Raw genomic sequence first — 12813 nt, 5'->3', positions numbered from 1 at the left:
GACACACTAGAGCTAATGGTTTGTCTAGGTCTTATTTTCGGGGAAACACGGTATAAAAGGCCATATAACAAAGTTAGTGTTCATCTGAAGTAGATTGCGATAATTTAGGGTACATTTCATAAACTCTATGATCAGTACTAAGCAAATAACTTAGAAATATTGAGTGATTGAAAGAACCACCAAAGAACCACAGCATAACTAAAAAAATCTATTTAATACAAAAGAACAAGGCTAAGAACATACAGAAGAATAAAAAAGATGGAAGACACCTAGAAAACAGATAGAAAAATGGCAGACATAAATCCAACCATATGACAATTGCATTGAACTTAAAAGTCAGAAACTGAGAGATCCAATTTAAAAAATTAAACAGCTATACACTTTATAAAAGAGAAACTTTAGAGAAAAATACGTAAATAATTTGGAAAAACTCCAGCATGCAAAGAATACCCAAAAGAGAGCTGGATTGACTATTCTGACTTCAGAGAAAATACTTTGTGATAAAATATCAGTAGAAATGAAGAAGGATATTATGTCGTGATGGACGGTTTAATTAATCTGGAATATAGAACAATTACGAGCATAATCATCTAATGACGATGTCTCAAATTACATAAAGCAAAAACTGACATGATTGAAGGGATACATAAGCAATTCTGATAATAACTGGACTCGTCAGTAACTTCTTCTTAATAATTGATAGACCAATTAGACAGAATCAGTGTGGTTATAGCATATTTGAGCAACCTTATCAACCACCTTAACCATATATATATATGGAGAGAGAGAGAGAACACTCCACACAACCACAGCGGAAAACAAATTATTTTCAAACGCACCCAGAACATTCTCCAGCATAGATTGTATACTGATTCATAAAACTGAACCCAATGAATTTTTAAAAAGATTAAAATCATGTAGAGTATGTTTTATGACCACAGGAAAATTAAATTAGAAATCAAAACAAACATTAATCTGGGAAATTGCCAAATATTTGAAAATTAACATACTTTACAGAACCAATAGGTCAAACACAAAATCATAAAAGAAACAGAAAACATTTAGAACTCAATGGGCTAGAGCTAAAGACATGCTGAGAAGGAAATTTATGGTTTTAAATTACTGTGTCAGAAAAGAGGAACTATATCAAATAACCTAAGCTAAATTTCCACCTTAGGAAACAATAAAAGGGTAAATGAGACAATTAAAGCCAAATCAAGAACAAGGAAGTAAATAATAAAAAATTGGGCGAAAATTAATAACATGGAAGTAAAACCCAAAATAACTATACAAAAAAACCAATGCAACCAAAAGTTGGATTTCTGCAAAGATTAATGAAATTGAGAAGCTGTTAGTTAAACTGACCAAGAAACAGAGTGAGGAGACATAAATCATTGAAATTTGGAGTGAAAGAGGGGCCATCACTACTGAGTCTGTAGATTCCATAAGGACTCTGGTTGTCTCATTGGTTTTCTCCGGGCGGGGGGGGGGGGTGACAGCAAGGTTTTCCTTGCTTATAATTCTGAGTTGTACTTCAAGCTCAGCAAAACACCAGTGATACTTCGATTCTCATTGCTTTTCTCTTGACAATATAATACCACTCATTCAAGTGATGTGTTTCTAGCCAGTGGTTGTTATTTTATCCTGCTGGTGATTCCTCCATGGTTTCCATTCCTGTGGATTGTAGGATTTTTGACATTTCTGTGCTTGGCTCAAAACGTAAAGACATTGGGAACTGAGAGTTTGAATAGTTCTTTCTTTTTCAGGAATGAAGATGATATTGGGCCCAAAGCAGGTATGTGCCTGAGAGAATGTCCCCGAGGCCTTTCCATGTGTCCCGTGGGGTGTAAGCATTAGAAGAAATGGGAAACTGCCCCAAACACTTTGACACACAGTGCACTCCTTACCCATTTAGCTGTTTTTCTCAAATGTAGTTGATATTCTTCTGGGGTGAAAATCGGTTCTTTGGAAGCAAAAGAAATCTTAAGTATTACAGTGGTTATGGGCCTCCAAACAGGTGCAGTACATAAGCAGACATACAGCTGTGGTATTAAAATAGGGGTGTGTGTGTGAAAACTAGGGGACAGTGTCTCAGAAGGCTATCCTGGAAAGTGATTGAAAAGGTTAAGAAACACTATAGTTTATGTATAAATGAATCAGTGTTTCTGCCATTTAACTGTAAGGACCAGGTGTGATGTAAGCCAGAGTGGTTGCTACCGTTTGCTGAGATTCCCCCCACCCCAGTAGCAGCAGGTTTTGCAGAGATAGGAGTTTTAGGAGGTCGTGTGTTCTTTTCCCATTTCGAAGCACTTTTTCTTCTGTAAATACATTATCTTAACTTAGATTTTAAATACTTTCCGGAGAAATGTGTCTATGTCTTTCCCTTGAAGGAAATGGCTGCTTGTCTTCTATTGGGATTTCCAGAAAACTAAGTCAAGGTCTGCATCATAAGTTTGCCAGCATGAGTTTTCAGGACCAAATTTACTGTCAGATAGAATTATGGGTGCATGACAATATGCCATTACACCAGCCACTAAGATTCCCAAACCTTTGCTCAGGAGGAACCAAAATTCTATGGGACACTAGTTATCCAGAGCTATTATATGTATGCCAATATATGATGAACTGCGTAGATATTATAAAAATAACATCTTTAAAATACCTGTTGTTGAAATCTTCGGTAAGATATTTTGGAGGAAATATGTTTGAAAATAGAGTTGTAACCTACTACATTATGATAAATATTTCTAAATTTGTTTATTGACTTGTCAGAAAGCAAGAAATGAAATATACAATAGTCTTGTATCAATGTTTATATTCAGAAGACAAATGCACGTTTTAATAGTTGTGTGGTTTTTTGCTTAAAGTAAAAGTTAAAATTTTACACCTTTAACATAAATCTAGTATTTCAAGATATTTTTAAAAAGATTTTATTGGTCTTTTGTTGCTTTTGGTTTATATACCACATATCAGTGAAATCACATGGACAAGACAAACAAATGAGAAACAGAAACTCATAGACACAGACAATGGTTTGCTGGTTGCCAGAGGGTAAGGGGGGTGGGGGGTGGGAGATGAAGGTAAGGGGGATCGAATATATGGTGATGGAAGAACTGACTCTGGGTGATGAACACACAATGGGATTTATAGATGATGTAATACAGAATTGTACACCTGAAATCTATGTAATTTTACTAACAATTATCACCTCAATAAATTTAATAATAATAAAAAAAGAAATAAAGATCCCCTTTCTCTTTGCATTAAAATTTTGATCAAATTCTAAAAAAAAAAAAAAAAAAAAAGATTTTATTGGGGAAGGGGAACAGGACTTTATTGGGGAACAGTGTATATTTCCAGGACTTTTTATTGGGGAGCAGTAGTGTGTTTTTCCCAGGACTCATCAGCTCCATCCAAGTCAAGTTGTTTTCCTTTCAATCTTAGTTGTGAAGGGTACAGGTACAGCTCAGCTCCAGGTCCAGTTGCAGGGGGCGCAGCCAACCATCCCTTGTGGGAGTCAAACTGGCAACCTTGTGGTTGAGAGCCCAGCTCCGACCAACTGAGCCATCTGGGAGCTCAGCAGCAGCTCATTGACTTCATTCTAGCTGTGGAGGGCGCAGCTCACTGGCCCATGTGGGAATCAAACTGGCAGCCCTGTTGTCCAGAGCTCACACTCTAACCAACTAAGCCACCTGTCCGCCCCTCAAGATATGTTAATGGTTGACATGATAACAGAAGAAAATCTGTAAATACATTTGATAAAATTTATGATGTTGTGTTCTCAAGATGACTTCAGAAAGAGAGTAGGACATCACTTTGAGACGCGTTTTTTTCATGGGGTAATCAGAGATTACCCAATCTCTGAGATCAGCTAAAATCACAGAGAAGCTATCATTCTGTACATTTTTGAGGATACTCTGAATTAAATGTGTTTTTCATTTTGTCACATCTAGACTTCAGAGTTCTACTGAGGTTGTTTTAAAATGATTTACATTAGATGCTATCTCATAGACAGAACTATTGTATTGATGGATGTCTTTTTGGCGAAGAATGGTTGGGACACTTCTGATTATTGCACAGGAAGCTACCTTTCACTAGATTATTGCTTTGGGGAGACTTTTAGACTATTGGTTTTTAAAAAGAATAATTTAGTTTCATCCAATTTTTCTAACTATGTCCATATCATTGTCATGCACATTTTTCTCTATCGATGGTCTTGTAAAAATTGATAAGTTAGAAACACTTTTTTTGCCAATGGAATTGTTAGCTGGTTCCCTTAGACTTCACCAGGTGGTAATAGAGAAGCCATTGATCTGTACATAACAGTAAAAAAAAAATGTTTTATAAAATTTAGCCTCGATAGAACTGAAATAATCTATCTTGCTAACATAACTATCAGCCAGCCACTCTCTGTGTCTGTTGGACCTCAGAGGGAAGGAAGATCAGTGCATATTTGACAGCTGTGCACGTCACACACACACACACGCACACGTCACACACACACAGACTTAGTGACACCTGCCCTTCCCAGTCTGTGCAGCACAGGGTCCCCACATTTCAAAATGTTTTATTGTGAAATTAAATTACATGCGTGTGTGTTTGTGTGTAGTTTATAGGTACATACAGGTGTATTTATATTTATACCTGCATGTATTTTTTTCTTAAAATATTATCTTTCCTTTTTTATCCCTGTCAGGTGATGATAGAACCTATAAGAAAACCGTCTATGGCTTTGCCTTCACTGCTGAATGTCAGCTCCAGACAATTCTCAGTCAGTGGGTCTCCATCCCTATCTGTGGTCTTCTGGACATCCTTGCAGGTATGACTGCGTGGGCAGGGGACTGCATCTATATTGGAAAAGGCCGAGGATGGCTAGGGGTTGGCAAATCTTCTTGCTCTTCTTAGGCTTGATGGCATTTGGTTATCACTAAACAGCATGAAAAACCCATCTAAGAAATTAGATGGCTAATAGGACTTACAGCTGTGGGTCTTAACACATCTTTCTAAATGGGAGTATTTTCTCAACAATCCCCTCCTCAAACAGAACCTCCCTCTATCAGACCGTTTACTACGTTATTTCTCAGCTCATTTGGGTGATCAACTCATCACATGCACTTTTTTTTTTTTTTTTTTTTAGATTTTTACTTATTTGGTTTTTTTTTTTTTAATTAGTTTCAGGTGCATAAGACAAAGCAAAACTTAGACATTTATCATTTATATCCCTCACACTGTGTGAACCCCCCTCCCCCCATCCACTATCACATGCACTTTTAATTTCTTGTGGTCTCACATGTTCCAGTTCATGTTTGTGGCACAGGCACTTTATAGATTGCCAGGCATAGAATAGGTTCTCAAAAATGTTTTTTGGAGAATATTTCTACCAGTAAATAATTTTGACTGATTTTGTAAATAAGCTGGCCAACTGAGCAGAAAAAGATAAATCATAAAAAGGGACCAACCTTTCAGTGGGATTCAGGCAGTTCAGTAGGTCTTGGAAATGCAAGAGAGAAGAGCTACGGTGTGATGTGCGGATGTGACGTGCGGAGGCAGCTAGCTAGAGTCAGAGCTGTGGGACAGTAGGAAGCGGCCTCCAGAAGAAGTCAGCGTGAAAGGGTGCCCATCCATGACTGAGCAGCACCCAGCGGAATCACCTTTTTCATCGCAAGTGGTGTTTCTCATTTTATCCCTCTCAGGAGATGACATCTTGGGAACTCTTGGGAGTGAATGACACCAATAAATCCCTGTCACGGGACTTTTCAAAGAGCTCACCTGCCTGTTGTCCGAGGGCCACCCTCTGCAGGTAAGGTCTCATCAGAAAAGCCCCTGCTTTCTAAAAGCAACCATGTCCGGGTAGAAAAGGAGATTTTCATTGTCTGAGGATGGATGGCATTTGGTTACATTCTAACTGCATAAGTCGAGAGTGACAGCTTTTCTTACCTACCTTCATAGCTTTCCTACGTCTCAGTCAGCACATGCGCTGTTACTATGAAGGTTTCCTTCCCTTTTCTCATCCCGTGAACAACCCCTTCTTGGCTAGGTCCATTGTGTAACCAGAGAACTGCTGTATGTGTGACATACAGTAGATTCTCGGTAACTGTTAGACAAGTCGTTTTGTCTAAAATATGAATGAGTGACCTAGAACTTTAAGAAGCCAAACACAGAGGGAAAGAGACAGATACAAATCTTAGCGAGTTGGAGATGTCCATCCCTTTTAGTCCAGCAAAGAAGAAAAGGTAGCACGGATGTTTGGCCTCCGATTTTAGAAGTTTTAGTCCCTACAGCACGGACGCAGCTCTGAAGGGGACTAACCCTATGTACTCTGGGTAGGTTTGCCGTGGAACGTGTGAGGAATGTGCACGAGGATTTCACCACTCCCACAGGCTCCCTAGAGAATGTGTTCTGCACCTTTGCCAATGTCCCACGCTGTGTCCTTGCAGGTGACGGCCGTGAGGTGAGGCAGATTGGTGACGGGAGCCATTACTTCTACCAGCAGCTTCCCCCAAACAACGCTCTGTCTTGCTTCTGCATGGAGACTGCTGTGTTTCCCGGCTTGCGGCGGACGCCTCCTGCAGATAAGAAATGCTTAACTGAGAAATGCTCATGTTGGCATACCATCGATGAGACTTTAATTTGGGCGTGGTGACTGTTTCCCCAGGAGCCTAAGTAGAGGAAATATTATTGCACAAGCAACTCAAAATGATGGAATTTCTCAGTGCTCCCATAAATACAAATTTATACTTTTCATTTGCCAGGTGGTAAATTTAAAACCTAGGATATATTAAAAAGAAACTCGACATGACTTTTTTTTCAAAAATTCGAAGCACACCTAAATATATAATATATAAATTAACTGCCCTCCCTTCTCCCAATTCGATCCCCCAGGGTTTTTCTTTGGTAAGGGAGTTGTGTGCATTTCTTAAGTAGATGATACATACACACACATGCACACACACACTATTTTGGGGGTGTTCTGCAAGTGGGGCCATATTGTACACAATTCTACAAAATACCTTTTTCACCTAACAGATTTTTATGCCCTTTTTTCCATTTCAGTAACACATCTTTGTCATTTATTGAATGACTGCATGACTGTTTTGTAGATTGAATATAATTAAATGGTTTAAGCTTTTCTCACTCGTAGATATTTATGTTAGCACCAAATTTCTGTGCAGTGAACCTCCCCACATATCAATAATTTTGCATTTGTCCATTATATCATAATAAATTACCTAGCAGTTGAAATACTGGGATTAAGAATATACACATTTCAAATTTTGAAAATGATTTCAAGATTTCCTTAAAAATGTGGTAACAACTTTATCCTCAAATGGCAACAAATGAGATTGCCAGCTTTCCGACAACCTCACAGATAATGGATTTTATAAATATTTAAAATCTTTGCCAATGTGATAGCCCAAACTATTGTCTTAAATTGTATTTCTTTTGTTTTTGAGTTTGATCATTTTTTCATGTTTATTAGCCATCTGTATTTTTTAATTTCCTCTTTATGTCTAATTTGGGGGCTGGGGGAGGTTTTACTCTCTTCCTCATTTGGAAGAGCCTATTTATTACTAGGAAAATTAGCTTTGGATTGTCAAGCATTACGGATATTTTTCACACACTTTTAAACTTCATTTTTGTTATAAGAATGTGTATGATTGTTCTATGTCCAAGTATAACCATGTTTGCTTCTATGGCTTCTGAGTTTCATGTCATTTTGGAAAGATTGATACTGAATCCATAAAACCCTTCACCTATGTTAACTTCTACTTATTTTGTGTTTTTTTTAATTCAAATTCTTAAATCATGAGAAATTTTTTTGATTTTGAAATCTTGAAGTTGCCAAGTTATTTGCCATTATTTGCGATTTGATACCAGTAATTGCCCATTTATCTGTAAAACCATCTTGCCCTCTGCTGTATCTCATCTGTGACTGGCCCCATTTTTGTTCTGTGGATTTGTGTGTCTCTTCTTCTGCCTCTTGTCTCATGTGTTTTCTCGTTGGAAGAAATTACAGTTTAGACTGCAATTTCATCAACTCTAATAAATTAATTTATGGGAGAACTGGTTTTTAATAATATGTCTTCCTTCCCAAGGACAAGGTATGTCTTTCTTTTTATTCAATAATTTTAATGATGGTTAATATTTTTACTTTGTGATGTGAGTGTTTTCTTTCAGTTTATTTTCTTACTTGATATTTTCCTGTATCTGAAAGTCTTGGGGTTTTTTTAGGGGGAGTGGTAAGTGGTCACCTTACTCTTTCTTGTGACTTTTCAGAGTTTATCACAATACATACTAAGCCCTTTGCTAATATGGTTTGTTTTGATTTTCCACTTTCAAATGACCTGGATTGTAGTTACATTGATCATGGACTGATACTTAAACAATTGTGGAAATATTACCCACCCTGGATTTAATGAGGTTTTCATGGAATGCTGCTTGGGTTTGGCCAGCACCTTGTTGCTGGTCTGTTATCCAGAAAGACTCCCAGAAAGAGCTGTGATTAAGCAACGTAGAGAGTGTGAGAGCTACTGCTGCAGGGGAAACACCAGCGTGAAGGGTTTCGGAGGGTTGCAAAAACAGGAAGCTGTGGCTTTGGGATTTGGACTGGCGTAACTTAAGGCAGGCTTTCTAAAACAGGGAACTGGTTAGGAAGGGACAGAATTCGTCATGCAGTAGCTTAAGGTTGGTGCAAAAATAATTGCGGTTTAAAAGGTTAAAAATAATTGCAAAAACCGCAATTACTTTTGCACCAACCTAATAAAAGAGTAAGGTCAGGACCTAGATGTGAGTCTAGATAATCAAATTTTTGTCTGATAAAGGAGTTATTGTCTGTGTGAGCAAGATGGTGTCAATGATACTTTCTTAGATGAGTAAACCGTGAATTTATTTATTAGTTTACAGCTTTCTCTTGTTCATAGGACTTTGCTGGGGGTGGTATCAGATCTTAGTCTCAATAGGTAAGTTATTTTTTTTATTTTTTAAAGATTTTTGTTTTATTGGGGGAGGGGAACAGGACTTTATTGGGGAACAGTGTGTACTTCCAGGACTTTTTTTCTTTCCCCAAGTCAAGTTGTTGGCCTTTCAATCATAGTTGTGGAGGGTGCCGTTCAGCTTCAAGTTGTTGTCCTTTCAGTCTTAGTTGTGGAGGGCACAGCTCAGCTCCAGGTTCAGTTGCCATTACTAGTTGCAGGGGGCACAGCCCACCATCCCTTGCGAGAGTCGAGTTGGTTGAGAGGATGCGCTCCAACCAACTGAGCCATCCAGGAGCTCAGCGGCAGCTCAGCTCAAGGTGCCATGTTCAATCTTAGTTGCAGAGGGCGCTGCCCACCATCCCTTATGGGACTCGAGTAATTTGAACTGGCACCCTTGTGGTTGAGAGCCCACTGGCCCATGTGGGAATCGAACTGGCAGCCTTTGGAGTTAGGCGCATAGAGCTCTAACCGCCTGATCCACCAGGCTGGCCCTCAATAGGTAAGTTATTTGATGTAGGGAGTCTCAATCATCGATGTCAGATGCTAATTTTAAATTTGAGATATTTGTGTATCATGTTAGGGACATCTCCCACCTTTTACATATTACTAAAGAATTTTAATCAAAATCAGCTGGTAGATCAAATCAAATGCTTTTTGCATAAACAGTTATATTATTCTTTAATTAAATTTTATCATTGTGGAACAGTTCATTTTCTATTACTGAAATTTCCTTTTATTCCTTGAAATGAAAAACCCTTTTTTGGTAAAAAGAAACATTAAAAAAAAGTTTTACTCTTTAAACTTACTACTGAATTATGACTATTTTCATTTGATTTGGGATTTTTGAAAGTATACTATTAAGTGAAATTGATCTCTAATTTTTTTGTTGTTCTAGTTTTGTCATGCTTTGATAGATTTTCTGGTTGTGTAAAAATAATTTTGAGGATTTTTTTCTTACTCTGAGCTCTAGATTGGGTTGGAAAGCTGAAGTCCCCTTTGTTTTTGGTGGTTTGGTATAGAACTGAGGCTATCTAGAAACACTTCTCACTTGTTTCCTATGGTTATTTATTTATTTATTTATTTATTTATTTATTTTAAGTTTTATATCTTATATTTAACTGTTTTCTACTAGAAAGTCACAATATAAGCAGATTTTCAAGCAAGGTAACATAAAGCTATACAAAGTGTTTTTTCATTACTCTATTAATTTCTATTGTTTCAATTAATAGTCACATTTATTCCATCCAGTTTTGGTTATTTTTGCTATGCCTTTTTTTTTAACAAAATAAGTTTAATTTATGGATTTTTGGCATCACTAGCTCTCCCTTCCCCTCTTCCCCAGCCAGATCTTTGGTATAATTTATCAGGTTTTTTTTAATGTTCTAATTTATTTATATTTTTCTGTATTCCTTTGTGTTTTATCTAATAAATTATTAAATATGTGTAATACATTTATTTTCACTTGTTTTTGGTAATGAAAGATTTGCTTTGTTGTGAATTTTATAAAACTTTTCATTATGAACACATTGTAAACATACAGAATATAACGAAAAAAGAACAGTGAACTTGAAGATAACCCAGCTTCCATTATCAACATTTTGCCATATTCACTTCATGTTATTTTTAAAGTATCTACAAGTAAGATGGAGAAAGTATCTACAAATAATACTTCTTTCCTCCAGAAGCATTTAAAACTTTTATTTTTAAAAGTGTAATATGTGTTATAAAATTGAAAATTTACAAAAGGATATTCAGCAAAAGGTTATTCACCGTCTCAGTTCTATGCTCTATAACAACCCAATTTCCCTTTTTTTGAATCAGCTAATATTATAGTTTCTTGTTTTTCCTTCACACACACACACACACACACAGAGTTTTATAATGTTCTGTAACTTACTATTACATATTTATGTAATGTATAAATATTTTAATATTTCTAGATCATTTCATACCACTATGTATTATTTTTAACATTTATATTTTTACATAGGTAAAATTTACGTAGTTAAGTGCATAGATCTTAATTGTATATTTCAATGAGTTTTCTTAAAAGTGTATGCCCATGTAACTAGTACTTTATTCAGGATGTAGAGTCTTTTTCTTATTTGGAACCCTCCCATACAGCCTCCTTCCAGCTGAGCCTCATTTTCATAGGAAACAATATTCCAATTTCTATTATCATAGGTTAGTTTTGCCAGCTCTTGAAATTAACATAAATGGAAACATTCACTACATATCTCGCTTCTTCCACTCATTGTAATCATATTGAAACTCATCCATATTACTCCCTACATCAGTAGGTTTAGATTTTTTTTTTCTCTTTTTAGTTGTCAAGTAACATTCCTTTGAATGGGTGTATTACAATTGGTTTATCCATTCTCCTGTTGATGGATATCTGGGTTGTTTCCAGTTTTTAACTATTTTGAATATGTTAGCAGATCTCTTATGTAATTATCTAAAAATGGAATTTGCTTGATCATAAGATAGATTTTGCTTAACTTTATAAGAAACTTCCAAAGTCTTCTAAAGAGGTAGAAACTTTTCACACTTTCGGCCAGTGACACATGATATTTTCAGTTACTATTTATCATCACCAACAATAGAAATTGTCATTCTTTTAAATCTTATCCATTTGAATGAGTGTGAGTAGTACCTTATTGTGACTTCAATTTATAATTTGGTCACCTAAGAAGATAATGTTTCATGAGGTTAGTTGCCAGTTATTAATCTTTTTTAAATAAAAATTCTGTTTAATTTTTCATAACATTTTCCTTAGTATTTTACAGAAATGTTAGACTTACAGGAAATTTTCAAAAATAGTACTGAGAATTTCTATATATTCCTTACCTAATTCCTTACCTTTCCTAATATTAACATCTTATATAACAATTCTTATAACATTAATACATACAACAATTATTGAAATCTGGAAATTAACATTGATGTAATCTGAAGACCATAATTGATTTTTGCCAGTTGTCCCACTAATGTCCTTTTTTAAAAGTCCAATTCAATATTTCACATTGCATTTGTGTGTCATGTTTCCTTTGTCTCTGTACCCACCACCCCAGTCTGGGAGAGTTCCTCATTCTTTCTTTATATTTCATAAACTTGACACAGTAATAAAATTACCAGGTAGTAATTTTGTACAGTAGTCATCAAGCTGGATTTGTCTGATATTTTCTCATGCTTAGATTGGGATTTTGCACTTTTGGTAAAAATAACAGCAGTAATAATGTGTGCTTTTCAGTGGGTCATATCAGGAGTACATGTCAATATGTCTTATGTCTGCTGATGTGCAATATGATCACTTGCTTAAACTGGTAGGTGCCAGGTTTCTCCACTGCAAAGCTCCTATTTTTCTCTGTAATTAATACATATTTGTGAGGAGATCATTTGAGACTGTGCAAATATTTTCTTTTTCCTACATTCACTCAATTTTAGCACCCAATTGACAATTCTTGCCTATAGCAGTTATTACTAGGGTGTTTGCCTAATGATGGTTTCCTATTTCTATGATACTTTCTACATTTATTCATAAGAATTTGATTCTAAGGAAGGGCTGTCCATCCCTCACCTCATTTATTTATATAGTCAGTTGTTTCACGTCAGTATGGATGTATAATATTTATTTTATTCCATGGTTTTTATATATTGAAATAATTATTTTTATTTCTAAAAATTTCCAAGATTTAACCATTGGAGTTTGTTGTTGTTGTTGTTGTTGGGGTTTTTTTGTTTGTTTGTTTGTTTGTTTTGTGTGTGTTTTTTGTTTTCCCATTGGAGCTTTTTTTTTTAAGTTGGCCCCTGGGTTCTTTCAGCTTGCCTGCATAATATT

At 36.0% G+C, this 12813-nt stretch overlaps 1 long non-coding RNA gene across 1 annotated transcript in view; it reads left to right on the top strand.

Annotated features, from left to right (window-relative positions):
* Positions 1-12813, top strand: part of LOC109459061 (uncharacterized) — a 160489-nt gene that overhangs the window by 91898 nt on the left and 55778 nt on the right. The window contains exons 22-25 of the long non-coding RNA XR_012491308.1: positions 1767-1795; positions 4697-4819; positions 5694-5800; positions 6438-8960. This is a non-coding gene — a long non-coding RNA (uncharacterized LOC109459061). The remainder of the gene's footprint in view (positions 1-1766; positions 1796-4696; positions 4820-5693; positions 5801-6437; positions 8961-12813) is intronic.

This window comes from Rhinolophus sinicus, linkage group LG13 (genome assembly GCF_036562045.2).
Source record: "Rhinolophus sinicus isolate RSC01 linkage group LG13, ASM3656204v1, whole genome shotgun sequence".
Classification (NCBI taxonomy): Eukaryota; Metazoa; Chordata; class Mammalia; order Chiroptera; family Rhinolophidae; genus Rhinolophus; species Rhinolophus sinicus.
This window is presented reverse-complemented; position numbering and strand designations above follow the sequence as displayed.